The sequence below is a fragment of the Cyrtonyx montezumae genome, unplaced genomic scaffold, assembly GCF_038088225.1.
Source record: "Cyrtonyx montezumae isolate F1298 unplaced genomic scaffold, pur_monq_1.0 scaffold_18, whole genome shotgun sequence".
Taxonomy (NCBI): domain Eukaryota; kingdom Metazoa; phylum Chordata; class Aves; order Galliformes; family Odontophoridae; genus Cyrtonyx; species Cyrtonyx montezumae.
This window is the reverse complement of record NW_027071914.1, coordinates 1,373,979-1,382,073: the sequence shown is the minus strand read 5'-3', so window position 1 is coordinate 1,382,073 and position 8,095 is coordinate 1,373,979. Positions and strand designations below refer to the sequence as shown.

Sequence of the window (8,095 nt, the reverse complement as noted above, 5' to 3'; positions counted from 1 at the left end):
TTCTGTTGTATAAACTACAGCTCAGTGTCAAACTTGTGGAGTGTGCACTCAGTACCACCATCTATTCCACTGATAATGACATCAAGGAGTACCACTCCCAAGGCAGATGCTTGGGAACGCTTCTCTTCACTGGCATCAACCTGGAAGTAGAGTCACTTGCAACAACCCTCTGGCTGTGGCCTTCCAGCTGATTTTTTATCCACAAATATGCACTCAGAAATGCTCTATAACCATTTATTTCAGCTTCTCATTATGAATGAAACAAAATTAAAATAAAACAAACACAAACACAAGAATACAGTACTCACAGACCACATTTAGCAGCTTGGAGAGTTTGTAAATTTCTGGTAGAATGTGGCAATGTCAGTTGTTTCTAATGTAGGACATTCTGCTTCTTAGTAAAGACTTCCTTTGCAAGAATCCTTTAATTTTGATTGACAGCATGTATTGAGTAGATTACAGAAAATTTAAACATTTGTACAGAATTCACTTGACAACAACAAAGAATGCAAGAAAGCTGATGCAGCAGAAAGTTATCTTGAAGATCAGCTCCTTTTTTGCATTTCCCTTAATATCCCTCAAGTACAATAGTGTTTTGACAGAAAGACCAAATCTCAGTGTAAACAGTATGCAACACAGTCCTCCTGCCCCATCCTTAAATAATTACGAAACACCTGTCTGAATAAAGTATGAGTTAAGAGGAGAGTGTCCCTGCTCTAAAATAGAACACTGTTTTTGATGCACTCCTTTCTCTGTGAGAATACAAGCCCATAAGTACTGAGATGCTTCTCCTTCTCCTCTATTACTGATGAGTGAGCCAAGGACTTTAATCCAAACTGACATTTTCTTCTGCTGGCCTGGAAGCTGTGTCTTCACAGAAAAGAGCTTGACCCTGCAAAGAACAGAGAGGAGGGCTGACATCTGGATGTTGGGGTCAGGTGTCAGAAGGAAGATGAGAGGGCACATCATAAACTAGTGCATCTGATAAAGCTCTTATCTGATAAACCTCTATCCAGGTTCAAAGGAGGAGGATGGGGAGGCAGATTAATGATATACAGAGAATTAACATAAATTCCCAAATCATCCTACAATATGGACCAGTCATGTTTTTTTTTCAGAAAAACATGACTGGAAACATTTAACAGATCGAGGAGGGGGAGAACTTGACATAGATGCCAGGATTCTTAAATGCAAGTAGAAAATATGCTTTCATCTCAATGTTGCAAAATCGGTCCTAATGTGGTACACTATTAACGATGTGACACAGGCAGCACAACTGTACACAAATATTTCCACGCTAAGAAAATGAAGCGAATTTGCAACCCCAGGGCTACTGACAGCAGGAGGTTGGAGTTGTTGCCTTCACCTCCTTTGCCCTAGGCTTGCATTGTGCCTTACCCATCTGCCCTCCTGCTTCACATCTGCCACGCAATAACCACATCCGTCGGGGGGACACCGCAGGCTTCACCCGCGGAAACTACTCCAGACATGGAGCAAAACGCTGGCAGCCCGCACCCAGCGAGCACCCCAGAACCCCAGCAGCGATTCAGCAGATTCATTCCATTCTCTCGTCCGTCTCCGGGAATCCCTACGCCACAAGCCCCACGGCCTCTCGGGTTCTCCTCGCTGCTGCACAAAGCACTCGAGCCGATCCCTCCCCATCTAATTGCATACATACCTCCAACAGCACGTCCCCACACCCACCCTTCCGAGCTCCACCCCCGGTACGGGGACCCGTCCGCTACCTCCCCCACAGCCTCTCGGATAATCACTGCCGCCCCGCAGCCGTGCTCAGACGCGATCCCTCCTCAACTCCATCAACCTCCACAACCCATCTCCCTCAATTCCCCCCGAGGGCGCTCCGCCCGTGCTCCCCCGGTCCCGCGCAGCTCCTCACCTGCGCAGCCCAGTCGCCTTGCTGTCCGAGGCCGGCCGAGCAGGGCGAGCTCCGCTGGTCGGGCGCGCCCTGCGGCAGCCCGGCGGGGAAGCAGGGGAAGAGAGGGCCGAGGAAGCGAAACTCGCTGTCCACGGTGCCGGCGGCGAGGCGGACGTCGTAGACGTAGCTGCGGGACAGGGAGCCGGCGCCGCTGTCGGCGGCGGACTGCGGGAAGGTGGGCAAGGTCCCCGGCTCGCCCCGCCGGGCCCGCCGCACCTTGGCGGCCACGGCGGCCGCCGCGCTGGCCACGAAGAGCGCGGACACGCAGGCCAAGCAGACGCTGAGGTACAGGGTGAGCCGCCCGTCGGGCTCGGCGGCCGGCGCCTCTTCGCTCGCCCGCAGGTGGCCTTCGGAGAAGCCGTCGGCCAGGGCGACGGCGAGGGTGGCGCTGGCGGAGCGCGGCGGCCGCCCGCGGTCCCGCACCAGCACCACCAGCCTGTGCCGGGCCGCGTCGCGCTCGCCCACGGCCCGCGCCGTGCGCACCTCGCCGCTGTGCAGCCCCACGCGGAACAGCCCCGGCTCCGTCGCCTTGGCCAGCTCGTAGCACAGCCACGCGTTCTGCCCCGCGTCCGCGTCCACCGCCACCACCTTGGCCACCAGGTAGCCCGCCCGCGCCCGCCGCGGCACCAGCTCGCCCAGCGCCGCGCTGCCGTTGGACGGCGGGTGCAGCACCACGGGCGCGTTGTCGTTCTCGTCCCGCACCAGCACCCGCAGCAGCGCCGTGGCGCTCCGCGGCGGCGAGCCCCCGTCGGCGGCCGACACCGTCACCTCCACGGCGCGCACCTCCTCGTAGTCCAGCGCCCGCACCACGGACACGGCCCCGCTCTCGGCGTCCACCGACACGGCGGGCCGCTCCTCGCCCTCCTCCCGCAACAGCGCGTACCTCACGCGCCCGTTCGCGCCCGCGTCCAAGTCCGTCGCCTTCACGCTGCCGATCCGCACCGACGCCGCGTCGTTCTCGCTCACCCACATGCTGTACAGCGCCTGCGTGAAGCGCGGCGCGTTGTCGTTCACGTCGCCGATCCGCACCAACACGCTTTCGCGAGCGCTCAGCCGCACCCTGCCCCAGTCCGTCGCCACCACGCTCACGTTGTACTCCGCCGTCGTCTCCCTGTCCAGGGCCGCGCTCGTGCGCAGCTCGTAGTGCTCGGCGAACGCGGCCGTCAGGATGAACGGCACGTCGCCGGCGACGGCGCACTCCGTCCGCCCGTTGTCGCCCGAGTCGCGGTCCCGCACGCTCAACACGGCCACCACGGTGCGGGGCGGCGCGTCCTCGGGGACGGACGCGCTCACGGAGCTCAGCGTGATCTCGGGCGCGTTGTCGTTCATGTCCAGCACCTCCACGTGCACTTTGCAATGGGCGGAGAAACCCCCTCCATCCGTGGCTCTCACCACCAGCTCGTGGGATTTCTCTTCCTCAAAGTCGAGATTGCCTAAAATCTGTATTTCACCTGTCTCATGGTTCAGGTAGAAGAGCTGGAGGGACTTTGTCGATGTCTGTGTGAACTCGTAATGAACTTCTCCATAGGAGCCGTCGTCGGGATCCGCGGCCGAGACCCGCACCAGCAGCTGCCCCGGGGGGCTGTTCTCGGCCACGCGCACCTCGTACACCTCCTGTGAAAACACCGGCATGTTGTCGTTGGCATCCAGCACCACGACACGCACCTCAGCCGTGCCCGACCTGGGCGGCGAGCCCCCGTCTGTGGCTGTCAGCACCAAACGCAGCTCCCGCTGCTCCTCGCGGTCCAGCTGCCTCTGCAGGACGAGCTGCACATATTTGGATCCATCTTTCCCTGTCCTCTGATCAAGGGAAAAATGGGAGTTCAGAGAGAGGCTGTAATTCTGCAAGCCGTTAATACCCACGTCCCTGTCCCAGGCTTTTTCTAAGGGAAAACGAGTCCCGGGAGCTGCCGTTTCGAGAATCTTTAAATCCACCTCCCTTTTCCGGAACTCGGGGGAGTTGTCATTCACGTCCCGAACGTTCACCTCCCCGCGGACCAGCTGCACCGGGTTCTCCAGGAAAAGCTGAAAGAAGAGCGTGCAGCTCTCGCTGTGCGGACAGATGCGCTCTCGGTCCAGCGTCTCCGTGAGCGTCAGGACGCCGCTGCGCGGATCGAGGCGGAAACGCTGCTCGCTCCCCTCGGACACAACGCGCGCCTTGCGAGCCGCGAGCTGGCTCGGAGAAAGCCCCAGGTCCTGGGCCACGTTGCCCACCACCGAGTCCCTGGCCATTTCCTCCGCCACAGAATAGCGCAGCGTTTCGGCGCCGCTCTCACACACGAAAACGCACACGAGCCACAAGAGCACTCGCCTCTCGCCGCCGCCGCCGCCACTCCCGCTCGCCGTCCCTCTCCGCCGCAGCCGGCCTTTCCGAGCAGCCTCCATGGCTCGCAGCCTCGCTCGGCGGCTCCGAGACGCGGCGCTGCCTCTCGGCGACCGCGGCCCGAGCAGCTCGGCCACAAAGACCCCGAGCGTCCGACTCCGTGCCCCCACAGCCGCCCTTCCCGAGCGGCTTGCAAGGCTCTTCTGGGCGTCTGCGGCTGAAAGCGCGCTGCGGGCACAGGCAGCTGCCGCTCCGTGGACAACATCCCCACCCAGCGTCCAAACCTGGAACAGCTCCTTATCCGCCTTCCGTGCAGTGCTGCCGATCTGCACTTTGCTGTTCGAATCTCCTCTCCTCCTGCACACACGAGTCCAAAAGTGAAATGTATATCCTCGCCAGGTTTGGTAACAGGATTACTGCCCGCACGCGCAGTACTGATCTGGAGGGGAATGGACGGGTGGAAAATCTTAGTGGAGGGATGGGTTAATGGAAGGGAGAGTAGAGGATGTTGAAATTTTGCTCATTATCTATGTCCATGATAAAAATGTTGAAGTATACTACTAACAGTACTTTTCTTCCCCTGCGGGGTATCAACGGTCACTAGTCTACACCTGGACATCAAGCTCTTGAGCACAACCCTCTGGCTGTGACCATCCAACCTATTTATTATTTACTGAATAATCTGCCCTTCAAATCTGTACTCCTTAAACTTAGATAAAAGTGTGTAATGTGGGACTGTGCCAAATGCCTGGCAAATGAGTAAGTGAAAAAACATCATCTGCTCTTCCTTTGCCCACTGATGATGTCATTCCTTCATAGAAAGCCATCAGATTGCTCAGACATAATCTGTCCTTGGTGAAGCCCTGATGGCTGACTTGGATCAGCTCCTCATATTTCATGTGTCTTATCCTTACTTCCAGGAGGATCTGTTCCATGATCTTCCCAGACACAAAGGTGAGACTCAACAGTCTATATTTCCCTTGATTGTCCTTCCTATTTTTCTTAAAAATGGAAGGAATGCTTCTGTTTTTCCAGTCACTTGGAACTTCACCCATCAACCATGAATTTTACACATTCATTCACATTAGGTGGTTTTGAACTTGCTCTTCAATTATTGTGAGAGGTATTTTGCTCCCCCAGCCTCTGAGTACATCTTCAGAGATGCCAGAGGCACAAGAAGCCTGATTGCCATGGAAGAGTAAGGCAAAGAACTTCTTGTGCACCTGAAGTTCAGCATTCAGCATTTATTCTTTGCCAGGCCCCAGTTCCTGATGATCACAAACTCGAGGTTCCTGGTTGTTATTTTGAATATCCAGACCTCAATGTTGTCCTTAGTGCACTCCAGAAGTGCCCTGGATTGCTTACAGCACACTCTCTTACTTTTCCAGTTGACATATGAGTGACTGAAATCCCCCATCAGGATGAGAGCCTGCAAGAGCAATGCTTCTTGTAGGTGAAGCAAGAAGGCCTGGTCAGCAGGCTCCTCCAATCAAACAACCTGTGGTAGATCCATCCACCAGGTGTCCTTTATTGGCCCAGTCCTCTATTTTTACCCACAGGTTCTCCAACTGATTGTGACTGTTTATCAGTGGCAGCTCTTCAGTCTACACATTTCTTGACACAGTGATCAGTGCATCCACCTCTTCTTCCCCACTGATCTTATCTAAAAACTTATAGCCTTTGATTGCAGTGTTCCAGATGTCTGATTCACCTTACTACCTTTCCACGAGACCATTATTTTCTGATTGCACCATGAATTACAACTCCTCCTGCTCACCCCCCATGCCACATGCATTGGTGTAGAGGTGGCTATTGGCTCTATTATCTTCTTGCAGAAGCCCTCTAATCCCTTTGGGATAATTCTGAGTTTCTTCCCTGCTGCTTCTTAAAGTGACAGTGTTCTCTGGTCTTCTCTGTCACTTGGAAGTACTCCCAGTTCCCTCATCAAATCAAGTTTAAAGTCCTGGTGATCAGCCCAGAGAGCTTGCTGCTCTGAACACTCTTGTGCTACCTGGTCAGTTGCATCCCATCTGATCTCAACTTGTACAGCTTCTCAAGAGCAAAACTGAGATCATAGAACCCAATGCTCTAAGCATGGCACCATCCATGCAGCCAGTCATTCTCATGATCCATCCTTCTTCATCTTCCCAGGTCCTGTTCTCTATCCAGGAGAACACAGGAGGACACTTCTTGCTCTCCTGATCACTTCAACATCTTCCCCAAGACTCTTCTGATGTTTTGTAGTGTCCATGTTGCTGCCTCATGTGAGTCATCTTGAAAATAAGGAAAGATTAATCTTCAGGCTTTAGCAAGAATGGGAGGTTTTCCTTGATATTGTGAATATGAGGCCCAAACTGCATATGGATTCACCTTCTTTGTGCTGTCCTCTTAGATCACTTCTTCCTGGAAGCATCATTGTATCTAAAAAGCTGAATTACATCTGAGAACAGGTTAGTTTGGTTTCCTTTTCCATTCTGTCCTTCTTCCTTCATTCTGTCCAGGGATATGTCCATTTGAAAAGAGATCTATTTGATATCAGCAATGCCAAAACATCTTTTAAAACCAGCAATAGGCCAACTACATAAAAAAAAAAAAGTTTGCAGTGAGACTTCTTCATTCATGGCACTCAAAAATAACAGTGGCATCTGGGATCCCTTTGTTTATGCCCTCGTCACTGGTCCTCATTGCACCATGAGACCTCAGAGAGAGGAAGGTGGACTCGTAACTCTGCTTTGCTGTAATCTCTTCTTCACTACCACTATGACAGAGATCAGATCCTGGCTGAAAAGAGCTTCCACAGACACTTCCCACTCTGACTGCTCTCATTTTATAAGGGAGATGTTGTTCTTCAGTTTCCAGTGTAAAGCAGTATAAGAGGAACAGTGATCCTTAACTAGGATATTCTTAGAATACACTAGCGCAGGCTAGAATAACATCACACATCAGAACATGCTGTGCTCAGAAGCCTTCATTCTTTCAGATTTTCAAGTAGCTTTTATTGCTGTTTTATTTTTTAATCAAGAATTTTCCTTTTGAAAATATGTAATCTGCCAACTGGATGAGGGAAAGGCTGTGAACATAGTCTACCTAAGTTTTCATAAAACCTTAGACACTGTCACCCACAACAACCCCACAAAACACTACAGATCTGGGGCAGAGTGGCTAGAAAACTGAACAGTGGAAGATCATCTGGGGCAATAGTTGACAGCCAATGGAACATGAATGAGCAGTGTGCCCAGGTGGCCAAGAAGGCCAACAGCACCCTGTCTTTGATCAGAAAAAGTGTAGCCAGCAAGAGTAGAGACGTGATTGCTCACCTGTACTTGGAACTGGTGAGGCCACACCTTGAGTGTTGGACCCCTCACTTCAAGAAAGACAGAGACCCCGGAGCTTGTCCAGAGAAGGGAAATGAAGCTGGGAAGGGTCTGGAGCACAAGTCTTATGAGGAGCAGCTAAGGCAGTGTGGATTCTTTAGTCTGGAGAAGAGAAGGCTCAGGGGAGACCTTGCTCCCTATAGCACCCAGAAAGGAGTTTGTAGCAAGGTAGAGGTCAGACTCTTATTCCCAGGTAGCAGTGACATGAGAGGTAATGACCTTAAGTCACACCATAGGAGGTTCAGGTTGGATGTTACAAAAAAATTTCTTCTCTGAGTGGTCAAGCATTGGAACAAGGGGCCCAGGGTGGTGGTGGAGTCGCCATCCCTGGAGGTGTTAAAGAAATGTGTGGATGTGGCACATGGTTTAGTGGGCATAGGGTGGTGGTTGCACTTGATATGTTAGACATCATTCCCAACCTTAATGATTCAATGATTCCATGAATCATTGGATTGTATTTCA

The 8,095-nt window shown here is 53.0% G+C and overlaps 1 pseudogene; it reads right to left on the bottom strand.

Moving 5' to 3' along the window:
* Nucleotides 1-243: 243 nt before the first annotated feature.
* On the bottom strand, nt 244-4,524 carry LOC136047372 (protocadherin beta-15-like; annotated as a pseudogene).
* Between the last annotated feature and the right edge of the window lie 3,571 nt (nt 4,525-8,095).